Raw genomic sequence first — 19,715 nt, forward strand, 5'->3', positions numbered from 1 at the left:
ACCGCTGACCCATGCCTCCATCGGAAACTCCTGGACAGCCACAGACAAATCTGGGTCAGTCTTTTGTGGGGCCACCATTCCTTTCTCCTGGGTCCTGGTGTACACAAGGTTTTGTTTGTGGCCTCCAAGGGTCTGTTTCCCCAGTCCTGTGTAAGTTCTGGGGGCTCTATGGTGGGGTAAATGGCAACCTCCTTCAAGAGAGCTTATGCCATACCCAGGTCTGCTGCACCCAGAGACCCTGGTCCTGTGGCAGGCCACTGCTGACCCGTACTGCTGCAGGAGACTCTCAAACACTCAAAGGCAGGTCTGGCTCATTCTCTGTGGGGTCTCCTGGTGTGCACAAGGTTTTGTTTGAGCCCTCCAAGCATCTCTGGCAGGTATGGGGTTTGATTCTAAAGGCAATTTTGATTCTAAAGGCGATTTTGTGAACCAGCCGACCCAAGAGTTGTTTAAGGCAGAGGAAACCAGACCACTGGCTTAGAGATTGGGTTCTACTCTCTCTAAGAGGCCATCAGGGTCAGGTTCCTCCTTGCTTTCTTACAGTCCTTGTCCTTCTATAACCTTGGCTATTGAGAATGGGCTCAGACCACGCCTACGACTTTCCATTCCTCACTGATGTTCTTATCCAACTGAAATTCAATGGCTGATCATTTTAATCGTCTTCTTGAACACACTCCAAGCACCCTTTTCTATCTCATGGGATTCTACTTTCTTGGACCATCCCAACCTTATTAACTCCAGGTGGCCCTGTCTTCCCTCATTGAGTGTAGCAGCAGAGCATGCAACCTCATGAACTGGGTTCACTTTACATTCCTGGAGGCCCTTATGCAGCCCAGTAATCTTATGAGTTTCCCTGGTCCTTCTCTCCCCTCACTGTCCTCACGGGTTGATGCAGAGGACAGAGCCCTCCCTCGCCGTGTGGATAAGAGAGGGCCAGTACTGTGAGTCCAAGCTCACTCAGCCCCAGCTCTCCTTCCTGAACTCTCTCTCCACTCACCGTGTCATCACACTCCTCAGAGGATAGCTCCCATCTCTGGAGAACTGTATTCTTATTCAGTCACACCCACTAAGTCTATTCAAAGAATCAAGGAGGCAGGGGGCTCTTGGTGGTTGACAAAGGCGTGGAGGTACATAAGATGGGGTATCTATTTTTACTGATTGCCCTGTTAATCTTGGGTCAGTTATCAATTTCTGTCTCTGAGGTTTGCTCTCAGGATGATCTACAGGAGACCATCTTAAAAGTGGTAGAGTACTAAGTTCATCCATGAACTATAATTCATTATTTGTAATTCAATAAATTTTAGTAGCATCACAATGTTGAAATCTTGCAGAAACATTATATATCTGGTTATTAATCAGTCATAGTAATTTAGGTAATCACAAGCCTTCTTTTTACACTTTTTTCTCTTTCCTTCTAGCACACATGTGTTTACCATAAACCCACAGTCTCATGACTTTAATTTTAATACAAAGATTAGCCTTATAATTTCAATATAACTATTAATCTTTTATATATAACCCAAAGTATGTCACAAATCAGCCTCCATCCCACCTCAGTTTCTAAAGTTCAAAGTTGTGCACACTTGAAAAAACAAACCTTTGGTGTCCAAATAAAAATCAGAATTGCTTTTCTTTCCACGGTACATTGCTTTGTGTTGCTATATATACTCTATACATTCATGGAGTTCATTTCACCCTCCTTCACCTCCCGCCACACCAACTGACTAGACAGAGCCCTGGCTAGATGCCTAATGAGCTCTAAGGGTCTGGAATCCACAGTAGATTCCCAGTTCCAATCCTTCTTTGTGTGATTTCACAATCTGCCAAAAACTGCTTCCTTTCTATTCTGGCTCCATCTATTGGACAAAAATGACCAGTGCTTGCCTAATTTCCCCGTTGTGGTTTTGCTTGCAAATCTTCAAATTAAACAGAACTCTAATGTATCTTACTTTAACATTATACTTAAATGTGACTCTGTGAAACTCTATTATTCCTGGACAGGAGTTTAAATAGTTTTTGATCATACCTCATGGACACATTTCCTTCTTTGGAGGAACGTTCCCATGTTCCTTAACAGTCAATAGTGGGTTAACGGGAGCTTATGGAAGCTGGAAACTTCTATTCATTTTCAGTGATTCTCAATTACTATTTTCAATATGCAAAGTTTCCCTTTATGGAAGATCTTCTGTTGATAATTGTTACTTCTATTAGAATCACAGGAACTGACCTGGGTCTTGGGTTCTAAGTGAACACATTGTTTATATGACTTTCCAATCCCTTTGCCCTCCTTATCTCAGGAAAATCTGGTCCACCAGGTTATCCACATATTTCTAGCACTTTGAATTTCATTTCTGGCTGTTTCACAGTACTTCTACTCTCAAGTCCAAGGATAAATATCTTTAGTTCATTAATTCTTTCAACTAATATTTATTGAATGCTTACTATGGACAGAACATTGATTTATTTAAATCAAAGTATGTAATATATTTGTTGGGAGTATGTTAAAGTTGCTACCCTCCTAGTTGGGAGAAAAAGGAACCCTCCTACACTGTTGATGAGAATGTAAATGGGCATAGCCACTAACTATGGAGAGCAGCATGGAAGTTCCTTAAAATAGAAATTATTCCTAAAAATAGAGTTACCATATGATCCAGCAATCCTGTTCCTGGCCATGTATCTGGAGAAAATTCTAATTCAAAAAGATACATGCACCCCAGTGTTCACAGCCTCACCATTTATATAGCTAAGACATTGAAGTAATCTAAGTGTCATCAATACATGAATGGATGAAAAACGTGACATGATGGATCACAATGGATATGTTACATATATTGGAATACTGTTGTTGTTGTTGAGTTTCTAGTCATGTCAGACTCTTTGTGATCCCATGACTGCAGCACACCAGGTTTCCCTGTCCTTGAAAGTGAAAGACTACTCAGCCATAAAAGGAATGAAATCATGCCATTTGCAGCAACACAAATGCACATAGAAATTATCATACTAAGTGAAATAAGTCTGAAAGAAAAAGATCATATTATATCATTTTATGTGAAATCTAAAAAAATGATACAAATGAACTTATTTACAAAGCAGAAACAGACTCACAGACATAGAAAACAAACTTATGGTTACCAAAGAGGGAAGTGGGTGGGGGAGGGATAAAGTAAGAGTTTGGGATTAGCAAATACAAACTACTATGTATAAAATAAACAAACAACATGGTCCTACTCTATAGCACAGGGAACTATATTCCACATCTTGTAATAATCTATAATGGAAAAGAATCTGGAAAAGAATATATGTATATATTTATATATTAATTTATATCACTTTTAGATTCCATATATATATGGATATATATATGGATATGTATATATACACACACACATACAGTTTCTGTGTTAGCATGCAAGAAACTAATACAACATTAAAAATTGTGTTCTTAAAGACAAGGGGAGGAAGCATTTGTAGAGGGAAAGAGTAATTGATATGACAAATGCTGCTGATGAATCAAGAGGACTGAAAATTGGCCATGACATTTACACGTGGAAATTGTTGATTATCTTGACTCAGGAAATCTCAGTGAAGTGATGACACAGAAGTCTGACTTTAATGGTCAAAGAGAGAATGGAGGAGGGAAAACGAACACAGAACACACAGAACTATTTTGAGGAATTTTTCTATAAAAGGGAACAAAGAACAGTGGCTGAAGGGACGTGTGTCTTTAAACCAACTCCATGGAGGTGTATTTTATATACAGTATAATAAACGCTTACATTTTAAGTATACTCTTCTATGAGTTTTTGATATATGTCCATTAACTAGTTACTACTACTACAGTGAACATATAGGACATTTGCATCACCCTAGAAAGTTCCCTCACACTTCTTGCTATCAGTGCTTTCTCATCCTCAAACCCAGGCAACCACTGATCAGATTTCCAACATCACTGGTTTAACCAGTTCTAGACAATATCAGCTTCCCAGGTGGCACGGTGGTAAAGAACCTACCTGCCAATGCAAGAGACAGAAGAGACTTGGGTTCAATCCCTGGGTTGGGAAGATCCCCTGGAAGAGGGCATGGCAACCCACTCTGTATTCTTGCCTGGAAAATCCCATGGAAAGAGGAACCTGGTGAACCATGGTCCATAGAGTTGGATATGATTGACGCGACTTAGCATGAAGCATGCAGACTTAATATCATGGAATCGTACAATATACAATTTCTGTGTTTGGCTTCTTTCTCTTTTTTCTCCCTGCAGTTGTGTATATCATTCTCTTTTTTAACTTAAAACAATTTTAAATTGGAGTATAAGTGCTTTATAATGTCATGTTGGTTTATGCTGTACAACACGAATCAGCTATAAGTATACATATGTCCCCTCCCTTGTAAGCCTCCCTCGCACCCCCCACCCCACCATCCCACACCTCCAGGTTATCACAGAGCACCAAGCTGAGCTCCCTGTATTACACAGCACTAGTTATCTATTTTACACATGCAAATGTATATAAGATCATTCCTTTGTAAATATGTACATGTTTACAAATTCTGTACATTATGCAGAATTCAGTAAAACATTTTTGTATTATAAAAATGTGAAAAAATAATATCCAAGTGTATACCATAATGATTATATATTTGCATATGCTGCAAAATGATCACCATAATAAATCTAGTTAACATCTATCACTACACATCATTATAAACTTTTTGTTTGCTTCTATATATACTATACTTACATACACATTATAAGTATATATGGCGGCTCAGTCAGTAAATAATCCACCTGCAGTCCAGGAGACTGCTTGCCATGAAGGAGACCAGGTTCAATCCCTGGACTAGGAAGATCTCCTGGAGAAGGAAATGGCAACTCACTCTAATGGCAGAAAGCAAAGAGGAACTAAAGAGCCTCTTCACGAAGGTGAAAGAGGAGAGTGAAAAAGCTGGCTTCAAGCTCAACATTCAAAAAACTAAGATCATGGCATCTGGTCCATCATATCATGGCAAATAAATAGGGAAACAATGGAAACTGTGACAGATTTTATTTTCTTGGGCTCCAAATCACTGCAGATGGTGACTGCAGCCGTGAAATTAAAAGATGCTTGCCCCTTGGAAGAAAAGCTACGACAAACCTAGACAGCATATTAAAAAGCAGGCACATTACTTTGCCAACAAAGGTCTGTATAGTCAAAGCTATGGTTTTTCCAGTAGTCATGTACGAATGTGAGAGTTGGACCACAAAGAAGGCTGAGCACCAAAGAATTGATGCTTTCGAACTATGGTATGGAAGAAGACTCTTGAGAGTCCCTTGGACTGCAAGGAGATCAAACCAGTGGATCCTAAAGGAAATCAATCCTGAATATTCATTGGAAGGTCTGATGCTGAAGCTGAAACTCCAATACTTTGGCCACCTGATGCAAAGGACTGACTCACTGGAAAAGACCCTGATGCTGGGAAAGATTGAAGGCAGGAGGAGAAGGGGATGACAGAGCACAAGATGGTTGGATGGCATTACTAACTCAGTGGACAAGAGTTTGAGCAAGCTCCGGGAGATGGTGAATGACAGGGAATCCTGGCATGCCGCAGTTCATGGGGCTGCAAAGAGTCGGATGTGACAGAGCAACTGAACAATAACAACTCCCTAGTTCACACCTTGTCTTTTTCTCTTAACAATGTACCTTGGAAATTACCTTACAGCAGTACACACAAAGACCTTCGTTTATTTTTTCCAGCTGTATATTATTGAATTGTGGGACAATGCCACAGTTTATTTAACTGATTTCCTAATGAAGGACACTTGAAGGCCATTTTTAATATTTTGCTATTATAGACAATGCTACAAATAAATAAAACCATACACATACCATTTCATATTATACACATCTGTATCAGAAGGACAAATTCCCAGAAGTGGAATTCCTGAGTTCAAGAGTAAATGAATTTGTAACTTTTGTAATACTGACATGTGCTCAGTTGTGTCTGAGTCTTTGTGACCCCGTGGACTGCACCCCACCAGGCTTCTCTTTCCATGGGATTTTACAAGCAAGAATACTGGAGTGGGTTGCCAGTTCTTCCTCCAGGGGATCTTCCTGACCAAGGGATCGAACCCACATCTCCTGCATTGGCAGGCGGGTTCCTTACCACTAGCGCCACCTGCTAAGCCTATACTGTTCCCCATAGAAGTCGGACCATTGTCCATGTCAAGTAGGCCTATATCAGAGTGCCTGCTTCCCCACAGCCCCACCAACATTGTGCTGTCTAAACAGTGGATTTTTAAGTAATTTGACAGGGAAAATGGTATGCAGGGTGATTTTAATTTGCAGGAAGATATAGCTTTTAGAAAAGAGTTGGGAAGTTGAAATGCTGGTCAAAATTCAAGGTAAATTTTAATAGAAATGGATTCTTCAAAGCAGAGGCCCCAAGTCTGAAGCTTTGCAACAGACTAACACATAACAAATGACTATTGAACAAAACAAAAAATATTTTTCTGTAACTCAAGAGTTTTAGGCCGAGGAAGTTCAAGGAAATTTGGCAACTGCTGTGTAGTTGCTCAATCTTAATCCAGAAAGATCAAATGCTGCATTCCTAGAAACTGGCCTTGAGCTCCCCCACAGCCCTATTAAGTGAATTCTATTTTTTGCTGAGTTCTAATACAGCCTGCATACAGTAACTCTAATAACTGCATATTAATAACTCCAAAGGCAAAATAATACACATATAATGTCTTGAACAGATATCACAGAGCGAAACTGGTACAAACAATGCAGAATAGAACTGGAGGAAATCCCTTTTGATAGTAAGTCAATCTCTCCCTCTCCCTCCCTTTCTCTCTCTCTCTTTCTCTCTCTCTCACACACACACACGATCCCAGTGGAGGCAATTCTTTCAGAATCAATAAAACAGAAATGTATAGATTCTGTCTATTTTTCCCCTAGACTCCAAGGGAGGAAAGGAATAAATGCATTTGGGGGGGTAGAATGTAATATACCCCTATCATATTATAGAATAGAGCATACATTTCTATTTGTATGTTAGAAAAACTACTGTACTGAAGGTCATCTAGTATCATTTCTTTTGGTAACACTGCACACCTCATTTAAATATAAATTTTGCCTCAACTTACTCATCAAATAAAATAGTAATAATGCTGATAGCCACCTCATAGGATTTTTCATGAAGATTTAAAAAGTCAAACATGTAAAGCAAGTGCTGCACCGAGTAAGCACGCAATAAATATTAGCTATTATATTATCAGTGGCACTAGTGATAGAGAACCTGCCTGCCAGTGAAGGAGATAAAAGGGACATGGGTTCCATCCCTGAGTCAAGAAGATCCTCTGGAGGAGGGCATGGCAATCCACTCCAGTATTCTTGCCCGGAGAATATGATGGACATAGGAACCTGGCGAGCTACAGTCCATGGGGTCACAAAGAGCTGGACGTGACTGACTTAGCATGCACACACTCTCTTCTTAATATTTGGGACCTGCAAAAGTGTTCATTTATATGTCAAATGAGTTTTTGCAGATGTTATTAGGGGTAGGAACCTTGAAAATGATTATCCTATTATCATCCAGATGAGTCCCAACTATTCATGAGTCCTTAAAAGCGAGAGGGCTTCCATGGTGGCTCAGATGGTAAAGAACCTGCCTGCAATGCAGGAAATCCTGCTTCAATCCCTGGGTGGGGAATATCCCCAGGAGAAGGGAATGGCTACCCACTCCAGTATTCTCGCCTGGAGAATCCCAAGGACAGAGGAGCCTGGCAGGCCACAGTCTAAGGGATTGCAAAGAATCAGACAGGACTGAGCAACTAACACCAAAAGGAAGAACCTGCTGTGGTCAGAGAGATGATGTTGGTTAAAAAGTCATGGAGATGTGATGTGGGGTCTCACCCAGCAGACCAGCTATAGTTGGCTCTGAAAAACAGAAATGAGCTAAGGGAATGCAGGTGGCCACTAAAGCCAGGAGAGGCAAGGAGGCAGATTCTCTCCTTGAGCACCCAGAAAGGAATGAAGGCCTGCCCACTGCAGTTTATGGGGTCTCAAAGAGTTGGACATGACTTGGCCCAGTGAGTCCCAGTTTGGATCCATCTTAGAGAATTGTGAGATAATGAATTTGTTACAGCAACAAGAGAACTAATAAACTGTCTACTGAAAAAACTGTACAGTATGAGAGCTATGAGTTTCAGTTTTATTTGGGGACTTACTAAGGACTGAGTGGCTCAGATGGTAAAGCATCTGCCTACAATGTGGAGACCTGGGTTCAATCCCAGGGTTAGGAAGATCTCCTGGAGGAGGAAATGGCAACTCACTCCAGTAATTCTTGCGTGGAAAATCCCATGGACAAAGGAACCTGGTAGGCTACTGTCCATGGGGTCGCAAAGAGTCAGACACGACTGAGCGACTTCACTTCACTGAGGACTAAAGCCTAGGAGACGCCCCTCAGAGAGCTCTGAGGAGCTGCCCCGGAAAGGTTGGGGGTGAGGAGGTCAGTAGATACATGATTTTGGAGAAGGGTTATGTGCAGCCAAGCACACATCTTGGTAGAAGGTTACTGTAAGTCATGAGGCATGGGTCTCTCAGTTAATGATTTTAGTGCTTTTCTAAGTGTGGGAAGATGCAAGAATCTGGATTTATGAAATTTCCTCCCGAAAATATCTAACTATCTGAGGGCTTATTTTGCAATTTTCCCAGAGCACAACGTGCCTCATCACTGATCTTTACCCTAAATTCTCTCGGTGTGTTGCAAGTCAGTGGGAGCAGTGGCTAATGACTGGATTCTTGTAGAGCTAGGTGGTGAGTGACATTCCTTAGTTGGCAACATCAAGGTAGCAATCTTTTGCAAGAACGTAGAACTTAACTCCATTTATTACATGTTTTGTGCTAAAAAAGTTGAATGAATCGTGCCATGAATAAACAAATAGTACCAAAACTACACATTCCACTGGCTTGAACCACAGATGAGTTAGGCACACTACATGCTAGTTTGCTGTTCTACAACATTTGAGATGGCCTAGCCTGGACCTGAGGCTGCAAGAGGACTTTTGAGGAACTGGCAAGAAAGTCAAATCACTGGTATTTCAGGGCAATGCTGAATCCATCTCTGTTGGAACATTTACATAAAGATGTATAAATGCACTGAGTGGTTTTGTCATGCTTGTGAAATTGGACCTTTTGGAAACTCTTTTGGCAAGAAATAGTTTGGTCTACGTTTCAGAAATTTAAAATATGGCATGCTGCTGCTGCTAAGTCGCTTCAGTCATGTTCGACTCTGTGAGACCCCATAGACGGCAGCCCACCAGGCTCCCCTGTCCCTGGGATTCTCCAGGCAAGAACACTGGAGTGGGTTGCCATTTCCTTCTCCAATGCATGAAAGTGAAAAGTGAAAGTGAAGTCGCTCAGTCGTGTCCGACTCATATCGACCCCATGGACTGCAGCCAACCAGGCTCCTCCGTCCGTGGGATTTTCCAGGCAAGAGTTCTAGAGTGGGGTGCAATTGCCTTCTCCGAAAATATGGCATACACTACGTTTATAAAATTGTAGAGTTGAAGGAATTTCAGACTCTTTTGTCTGACAAAGCTTAATGAAAATAAATCAACACTGTGCCGTTCATCTTTTACAATAGCAACACTGTGAATGAAGACTACTGAGGTTTGTTACTGACTCACAGTGCCGTGTGGTCCTGCAAACCAGTGATGCCAACAGTGAAATATCAGGACTTGATATCTCAGGGATCATTAACGTAACATAAATTCATTTGGGAAGTTTCTATCTTCTGATGTACTTATATTGCAGAACAAAGATATGTAAATTACACATTTTAACTTACATCAACTACATTTTTTTCTCTATGATATCATTTTTCTGAAACGTGCTGACACTTTATTACCTAGTATATTGTCAAACGTTCTCTCTAAACTTATTAGAAAATTGGATTATTTAAGTACAGGTTACTAATGTATGAAATCTATGATATTCTTATGGATTGATCTATTCATTATTGAAAGAGATACATTAAAAAAAAGTCTCTCAACATGATGACATATTTGCCCATTTCCCATGAAATTCTGTCTAATAAATATTATGTATACACAAATACACAAACACATAGGCCATGTCCTTAGAAATTTGTAGGTTTGGAATTACTAAATATTGCAAGTTAATTTAAATGTTTAGCATTAGATAGTGGCTCCATTTATTCTTTATAATGCTTCTCCCCTTGAAAGTCCATTTAATCAAACAGCAATACAAAAAATTAACTTTCTTTGAATTGTTTTTACCTAGTATTTGTTTTTCTAACCTTTTAGCTTCAATCTTTTTGTCTTTATAATTTTGATGAGTCGTTTCTAAATGTGGTAGTATAGAATTTTTGCTTCCTAAATAGAAGTCTGCCTATTCATTGGTGTACTTAGTCCATTTGCTTTTGATATAGTGGAACTTACTTTCACTATTTCATTTTACTCTTAAAATATGTGTCTTTTAAATGTTTCTCCCCTCATTTTATTCTTTCTTTTGGAGCTTCAATGATGTACTTATCAGGATGGATGCTAAACTGCAAGGATAACGAAAAGACTTCAAGTAGGTTAAAGAGCATAAATGTTGACTTCTCTCTCATGGGACATTTATGTGAGCCAAGATGGTGGTGGGGTGGGGAGAGGCGCTGCCATGCAAACATAGGCAGGCAACTCCACTACATGAGGTTCTTCAGGAGCTTAGGCTGGTAGGTTGGTTCTGACACTCTGCTATCTTTCATGCTTTAATGAATCTCATGTGAGCACTCTGGTTGCTGCCATTTTTAACCTGTGGAAAAGGAAAATAGAGAACGCTTCCTCATAAAAAAAAAATTATATGGTTGCACACATCACTTCCACTTGTGTACAACTAGCAGAAACTATAATAAGGACACACCCAGCTAAAAGAGAAGCCGAGAAATGTGGCCTCTGGCTGCTAAGTCATGTGTTTAGCTAAAATTCAGGGTATTCTATTCCTAAAAGGAAGAAAAGGGAAAAGGATCCTACCAATAACACTTTACATAGTTCTGTTTTTATCTGTGTCTTCTGATGAGATCATAGTTATTGTTATTTAAATTTACCCATACAGTTGCTTCCAGGTGGAGCAGTGGTAAAGAATCCGCCTGCCAGTGCAGGAGACACAAGAGACTGGGGTTCCATCTCCGGGTTGGGAAGATCCCTTGGAGCAGAAAATGGCAACCCACTCCGTATTCTTGCCTGGAAAATTCCACAGATAGAGGAACCCGGTAGGCTATACAGTCCATAGAGTCACAAAGAGTCAGACACAACCGAGCACGCATGATACAGCTGCTAATTTTTTTGCTTATAATTTCTTCTTACCTCTTAGTCCTTCCTTTTGCATTCAGCTTTGCTATTTTAGAAGAACACTGTATTGTCTATTGTTGCATAACAAATTGCTCTAATATGTAGTGAATTGAAATAGTATGTATTATCTCATGGTTTCTGGATGTCAGAATCTGGTGTGTCTTTGCTGAGCCCGCGGCTTCAGGGTCTCTCCCAGGCTGCAATCAATGGGGGATGTGATTATGTCAAGGTTCAACCAAGGAAGTATCTGTTTCCACCTCACTCAAATATTTGTTGACAGGATTCAGTTCTTTGAGAGTAGACAATTGGACTGAGGTCTTGGTTCATTGCTGGCTGTTTTCTAGAGGCAACTCTCTGTTATTTGCCTAGTGAGCCTCACAAACATGGCAGCTTCTTCATATCATGGAAGCCTGGAGTATAATAGAACAAGACTCAGCAAGACAGAAGTTACAGTCTTTTAGTAACCTAATACCAGAAGGGACACCCTATCAATTTTTCTGTATTTATTTGTTAGAAGCAAATCACCTGGTCCAATCTATGTTCCAGATGAGGGGATTAAACCTAGGCATGAACCCCGGTAGGTGGGGATCAGTGGGAGCCAGGTTGGAAGCTGCCTACTACTAACGTCCTTTTTGTGAATTCTAGTGAGAGTCTGAGGGCGATACCTCTATTAATTTTTGTTGGCTTTAAAATGTCTCTATTTCAGCCTCGTCTATTTCTTCTGGGACTTCAAATAGAAGTATGTTAGGCCACCTGATATTGTAACAGAGGCCAATGATGCCATGCTCCTTCTCTTTCCCCAGCTTTCTTCTTTTTAATCTTTGGATGCCATTTTGGAGAGCTAACATTGCTGTTTTCAGGCTCACTGATCTTTGATTCTGCCATGCTATTGATTTCTAACCTTTGTACATTTAGACATCAAAACATACTTCCAAATGGCTGACTGTCAATGAATAAACAGAGTAGAAATTTGAAAATACTTAAACAAAACAATAAAGTGTTCTGTTTCAAATTGTGGATGCAGCCAAACATAGAACTTGGGAAAATTTAAATAGAGAAGCTTAAATACTTAAAAAAAAAATTGAAAATTAATGAGCTATACATCTGGATGAAGAAGTTAGAAAAAGAACCACCAAGTAAATCTAAGGAATTTAGAGTGAAAGAAGTTGTTAATATAAATGAATAAACAAAATTAGAAAATAAAGGTACAGCACAGACCAATGTCCAGAGTTATTATTTGAAAAGCTTAATAAAATCAACTTTTGGCAAGATTATTGAAAAAAAATAGGGAGATGAACCAGAAAATAACATATGAAATATAATTGTCAGTATAGCTATAGACACATCAGAGATTTTTTAAAGATAAATAACAGGAAAATTTTTATGTCAATAAGTACTGCAAATTAGGTAAAATACACCATTTGCTAGAAAAGCATCACTTTCTAAACCAGCTTTTGAATAAATGGAAAATAAGAATAGACTTGTAAGTATGACAGATAAATAAAAGGAGGCAATCAAACATCTATTCTGCTTTTCCCATACAGGCTCTACCTCAGAATATCTGAATAGAAGATGAGGGCAAATCTCTCTTTGCAGAAGTAGCCTAGGCAATCAATGACGAAGGATTGTCTGAATTAGAATACCTCATTTTGTATGCCCAAGTGAACTGTTCATCAGGACTGGCTAAGATCACAAAAAGAGACAACCAACTATTAACATTTGAGGGTCATATTTAAAAGTTTAGATGTACCTAGAAAGTAAACTTGAACAAATGGAACTGAAACTGCACATGCCACTTGGTCCAAGTTCCTATTGCACATAATGATTTAACTGCCAGCAATGACAGAGGGATTTGTAGTGTTGTAAGGTTCACAAAAGTTATTTATGTCAGAGTATGCTTCTTGCAAGGGCTGAACTGAGTCCTGGAGGCTGGATACACTTCAGCCAGGCACAGGCAGAAGAGTACATAACATGATTCAGGGGAGAAAAGCTTGAGGCAGGACGGATGGGTGTTGGAAAGAGCTTGAAGGACACTGTGGGTCCAGTTCAGCAGTTTGTTTTATTCTACTAATAAATGATGATTGTCACTTCAAGGGTGACGGAACAGCACATGATGATGGAATGTCATTCAAGGATTTCATACTGAAAGTGAGAATAAAGGAAACCTCATTGAAAATGGAGTCAGGGGACTTCCTTGGTGGTCCAGCGGTTAAGACTCAGCACTCCCATTACAGGGGGCCTGGGTTCAATCCCTCCCTGACCATGGAACTAGATCCCACCTGCCGCAGCTAAGACTTGGTGCAGCCAAATACATATATATTAAAACAAAGAAAAATACAATGGAGTTGGGAAGTTCTGAAGGGGGAGCTCTCACATACTATCACTAACTGCCTTTTGCAGACTCCATCAGGAAGAAGCTATCTTTCACTCTTTAACACGAAGCAGCTTACTTTACATACCCAACAGTAGGCTGTTGCCAGCAACAACCCAGCCAATGAGAAACTACTACACTCCCAGTCAATGAAAAGCCGTTACCACCCTGAACTCTCATTTGTTGTTGTTCAGTCGCTCAGCCTAGTCCAACTCTGCGACCCCATGAACTGCAGCATACCAGGCTTCCTTGTCCTTCACTGTCTTCCAGAGTTTGCTCCAACTCATGTCCATTGAGTCGGTGATACCATCAAACCATCTCATCCTTTGTTGTCCCCTTCTCCTCCTGCCTTCAATCTTTCCCAGCATCAGGGTCTTTTCCAATGAGTCGGTTCGTCCCATCAGGTGACCAAAGTATTGGACTCTCATTGGCCTCCAGTGAATTTTTGTTCAAAACAGCCCCTCCCTCTATAAAAGCAACCCCCCCACTTTTTTTTGTTTTCTGATCTTGGCCTGTAGTTTGCCATAGTTTGCATGGCCTGAGTGGCAATTCCTCTGCTGTTCCTGAATAATCTCATTTTGGTGGTTGAATAACTGGCTATTTTATTTTTAAGGCTGACAAAAGTAACTTGATCATATCAATATGTTAATAGGATTAGCCTACTGGTAGTATGAAAGTGAAAGTGTTAGTTGCCCAGTTCTGTCCAACTGCAATCCCATGGACTGCAGACTGCCAGGTTCCTTTGTCCATGGAATTCTCCAGGCAACAGTACTGGAGTGGGTTACCATTTTCTACTCCAGGGATCTTCCCCACCCAGGGATTGAACCTGGGTCTCCTGCATTGCAGGCAGTTTTTTACCATCTGAGCCAGGGAGTATGATGGATGCTAACTGCAGACAGGAAGATCAATTAAGACAAAGACAGCAATTTATTTACATACTGGTGATTTAATTTAAAGTTAGGAAATTCACCAATTTTATCAGCCATATTAATAAATCCCTGGGGGTGGAGTAATTTCTTGGGAGTGAAATATACTTAATTTCATACTTTTTAAAATTTTAGGCAATGCTAATTTCTGATCCTGTTTCTAAATTATATGGATTGTGTAGCCTCTAAAGCATCTACTATTGAATGTAGATGTGAAAAATACATGTGATATAAACATATTCATAATAATATAATGTACAATAATATAATAATAAAATTTTATGTGTAAATATATATAATAAAATGGTCATTTCTTAGGCTTATGCCCCAGACTTGGGACCAGGAAGACCTGGATTTAAATTTTAGATTCACAACTTAATAGCAGTATAATTCTAAGACAGTCACAACCAATGTGTACCTCAGTTTGCTCATCTGTAAAATAAGAGGGTAGGGATTGTTTTGTTCACTGCTGTGTCCTCAGCACTAGCATCATGATTTTTCACACTGCTAATGTCAGTAAATATTTATGTCTTCTCTACAGAGTTGCTGAGCTAAAGGTATGAGATAAAAATTATGGAAATTTCTAGAACAAATAACCCTAAAATTTATATGGAATCGTAATAGCCCTAGAATTGTCAAAGCAATCCTGAGGAATACGGAACAAAACTAGGGGTATAACCCTTCCAAACTTCAGACTATACTACAAAGCTATAGTAATCAAAACAGTATGGTATTGGCTCAAAACAGACATATAGATCTTCTATGGAAGAGAATAGAGACCCAGAAATAAACCCACATACCTATGGTCAATTAACCTATGACAAAGGAGGTAAGACTATACAATGGAGAAAAGACAGATTTTCAATAAGTGGTGTTGGGAAATCTGGATAGTCACATGTAAATAAGTGAAATTAGAACACTCCTTCATATCATATACAAAAATAAATTCAAAATGGTTTAAAGACCTCATAGCTCAGTTGGTAAATCATCTGCCTGCAATGCAGGAGACCCAGGTTCAATTCCTGGGTTGGGAAGATCCCTTGGAGAAGGAAATGGCAACCCATTTCAGTATTCTTGCCTGGAGAATCCCATGGACAGAGGAGTCTGACAGGCTACGATCGCAAGAGTCAGACACAACTTAGCGACTAAACCACCACCACCACTATAAGATATGATACCATAAAACTCCTAGAAGAGAACACTGGCAAAACATTATCTGATGTAAATTGTAGCAATATTTTCATAGCTCAGTCTTGCAAGGCAAAGAAAATAAGAGTAAAAATAAACATGTCCTGTTTCTTGCTCAGTTATGTCTGACTCTTTGTGACCACATGGACTATAGCCCCCCAGGCTCCTCTGTCCATGGGATTTTACAGACAAGAATACTGGTGTGATTAGCCATTCCCTTCTCCAGGGGATTTTCCTGACCCAGGGATTGACTGGTGTCTCTTGTGTTTACTGCATTGGCAGGCAGAATCTTTACCACTAGTGCCACCAAACAAATGGGACCTAATAAAATGTAAAAGCTTTTGCTCAGCAAAAATACCCCATCAACAACGTGAAAAGACAATCTATGGAATGGAGAGAATATTTGCAAAAGATGCAACAGACAAGGGCTTAATTTCTAACAAACAGCTCTTATACTTCAATATCAAAAAAACAAACAATTCAAACAAAAAATGAGCAGAAGATCTATAAACACTTTTCTCCAAGGAAGACATGTAGATGGCCAACAGGCATATGACAAGATGATCAACAATATTAACTATTAGAGAAATGAAAATCAAAACCACAATGCAATACCAATTCAATCCTGTCAGAATAGCTATTATCAAAAATCCTACAAATAAATGCTGGAGAGGGTGTGGAGAAAAGGGAACTTTCCTATAATGTTGATGGGAATGTTAATTGGTGCAGCCATTATGGAAAACAGTATGGAGTTTCCTTAAAATACTAAGAGAGAGCTATCATATGACCCAGAAATCCCACTCTTGAGTATATATCCAGAAAAGATGAAAACTCAAATTCAAAAACATACATGTTCATAGCACTATTTACAACAGCCAAGACATAACAATCCAAGTGCTTATCAAAAGACAAGTGGCTTAAGATGTGAGATAAGTATTATAGACATCACTGGTGGGCATTCTAGGGCTAGAAGGGGAGGGGTATCAGTCATCTCGAGTGGGGTCGTGCCAAGGTTCCCCCAATACTGCATGCAGATGGTGCCAGGCATCAACATGTACAGCATTCTATAGGTGCCTTGCATTGCCAGCACTGAGTCTCTGGTGCTTATCAGGTCCTGTGGTCTGGCCATGGGGCTGATGCTGGTATATATATTACTCAGCCACAAATAAGAATGAAATATTGTTATTTTCAGCAACATGGATGGACCTGGAGTTTATTATCCTTAGTGAAGTAAGACAGACAGACAAAGACAAGAGTTATGTGATATCACTTATAGGTGGAATATAAAAAGTAACACCAATGAATCTATATACAAAATAGAAACAGACTAACAGACATAGAAAACAATCTTATGGTTACCAAAGAGGAAAGTGAGTGGGATAAATAGTATAGTATTAACAGATACCAACTACTATACATAAAATAGGTAAGAAAAAAGGACTTATTGTGTAGTAAAGGGAACTATATTCAGTATCTTGTAATAACATATGGTGGAAAATACTCTGAAAAAAAAAGTAACTGAATCACTTTGGTGTATACCTGAAACATAATATTGTAAATCAAGGACACTTTAATTTTAAAACATTGTGAAAGTCCGTAACACAGTTCTTAACAAAGATACTATTAAATGGTTGCTTTTGTGCCAGGCACTATGCCAGGTGCTGGGAATATGAAGATGATTAAGACAGCCTTCCTACTTTTGATACTTTCACTCTAGAGGAGCTATACAAAGTATTTATGATAGAGCACACGGTACCCTGAAGCTCAGAGTAGGTGCTCAGTAAACACTGAACCGGAATTTTTATAACACTTTACAGTTTACAACACACTTTCATGAACATTATCCTATTTGAAACAATGGGGACCATAAAGTTTTCAGGAATAAACAAAGGTCTCAGGCATTTAGCAGAGGGAGGGATGATCTTTTGCGATTAGTAGCTATGACTTCATGGGAAAGATCAAATATGAGATGAGTGAAGGGATAGGCTACCCACTTCAGTATTCTCGAGCTTCCCTTGTGGCTCAGCTGGTAAAGAATCTGCTTACAATGCGGGAGACCTGGGACTGAGCCCTGGGTTGGGAAGATCCCCTGGAGAAGGGATTAGCTACTCACTCTAGTATTCTGGCCTGGAGAACTCTGTGGACTATATAGTCCATGGGGTCAGGAAGAGTCGGACACAACTGAGAGACTTTCACTTTCACACTTTCAGAATACAGGCGGATTTTGACAGGAGTAACAGATGGGAGAGTGGGAGTTTTAGATAAACACATCAGCAAAAGCTTGTCCTCAGTAATTCCATATTACTTTTTAATCTCTGTTTATGAACCTATGTTTATAAATTCCCTTTGGAATACTGCTGAATCTGCATGTCTGTGATTTTCGGAATCTACCCTTACTGCCCTTTGAAAATCTGGAAAACTTTTTTTTTTCTTCTTTAATCTTCCTGCACATGATTCATGAATTCTGATGATAACTAATGGAGATTATACTATTCATTTATTTACAGATACTTATTGAAACCCTGATATGCTCAAGGCCATGGCCCTGGAAGCATGGGGGCTACTAAAAGGAAGTATGTATACAAACAACTACTCCACAAAGCAGAAATCTGTAAGTGCCTCTGCAGAGCTGAAGCTGGATTTACAGGAGGCCTGAGAAGTTTCTGGAGCATTTGTTCGTTTCCATTTCTTTTCCTACAAGTAATTCATCTGACCTTGGAGATTTCATCTTAAAAAAATGATTAACTGTTTTTTTTTTAAGCAACCTCCTCTCCCAGGCTACTCTCGGGGTTTGCTGAGAACGGTTCAACTTGAAGGTCTTTCTCTTTATCTGAAGATTGAGGCAATTCAGGAGCTGATAGACTCCGGGTCTCTCTGCCCTCCGGTTCAATACTCACCGTACGTTGTCTCCAGAGAGGCTTTCCTTAGGCCTATACTTTCTTGTTCTGGGTATTCTTTAGTGTATCTTTTCTTGTGTTTAGCATATTTGAAAGAGCCACGTGACTTTAACCTTTAAAGAGTAGCCTTAGGCAGGAAGGCCCAGGAAGAGTTATGGCTCTTTGTGACGCACTATCCTATCCTTACCCCATCCTGCGGGTTAGTTTGTCTAACCCTCAGGCTGGCCCTGAAGGATGGAACATCTTTTCCACGTAAAACTGTTCTGGGGATTCTGATCCTCTAAGAGAGTAATTTATCCAAGGTCTCAAGAGCTCAAAAGTGGTAGACCTTGGATTTGAACATCGCTATTTCTGACCTCAAAGCCCATGCGTTCCCCACAACGTATTAACCACGATGAAGTGTATTTTTAAATTCAGCTTCCTAGTTTTGTAAAACTCTTAAAAAGCTCTCAGTTCATCAAAGTTTCCTGTTCAGGCTCGTGGATTTCAGCTGCTCAACGAGCATTTATTTGCTACTCAAAGTCTGGGAACATCACGTGCTTTCTCCGGTATCCGCGTTCATTCATTACTGTGATTATTTATAGTTTTATTGTCACAGTTATTATTCTTTATTCTTCTTTGTGTTTGCCTATTAGCATGTTGAAATTTCCTACGGTCCTTTTTAAACAACTGTTGTAATTCTCTTTTCTAGTTTTTGAACTCCAAGATGGCCATCTCCCACTTTTTTTTAATAGACAGGAGAAGGAGGTGCAGAAAAAAAAAAAGAGTGGTATAGTTAACTGGGGATTGTTTTATTGTATCTTTTCGTCAGACATTCTGCTATCTTTTAAAATTTAATGTTCTCACTTGGGGACCCTAGATGCCAACGAAGCAGCAAGATCAAGACAAAACCTGGTCAGTAGGTAAAACGAGGCGCGGAGCCCCGCCCCTAAAGCCAGGGCCAGGGGGCGGGGCGGAGCGCCGGCAGGGGGCGGGGCTGCGCTCAGGCGCGCGGGCCT

General features: G+C 39.9%; 1 long non-coding RNA gene across 1 annotated transcript; it reads right to left on the bottom strand.

Annotated features, from left to right (window-relative positions):
- Positions 1–11,435: 11,435 nt before the first annotated feature.
- On the bottom strand, positions 11,436–19,663 carry LOC112441608 (uncharacterized). Its single transcript, XR_003029428.2, has 2 exons — positions 18,718–19,663; positions 11,436–11,745 (listed from the first exon to the last, which is right to left on the bottom strand). It is a non-coding gene; the product is annotated as an uncharacterized lncRNA (long non-coding RNA).
- Positions 19,664–19,715: the final 52 nt, after the last annotated feature.

This window comes from Bos taurus, chromosome 15 (genome assembly GCF_002263795.3).
Source record: "Bos taurus isolate L1 Dominette 01449 registration number 42190680 breed Hereford chromosome 15, ARS-UCD2.0, whole genome shotgun sequence".
Lineage (NCBI taxonomy): Eukaryota > Metazoa > Chordata > Mammalia > Artiodactyla > Bovidae > Bos > Bos taurus.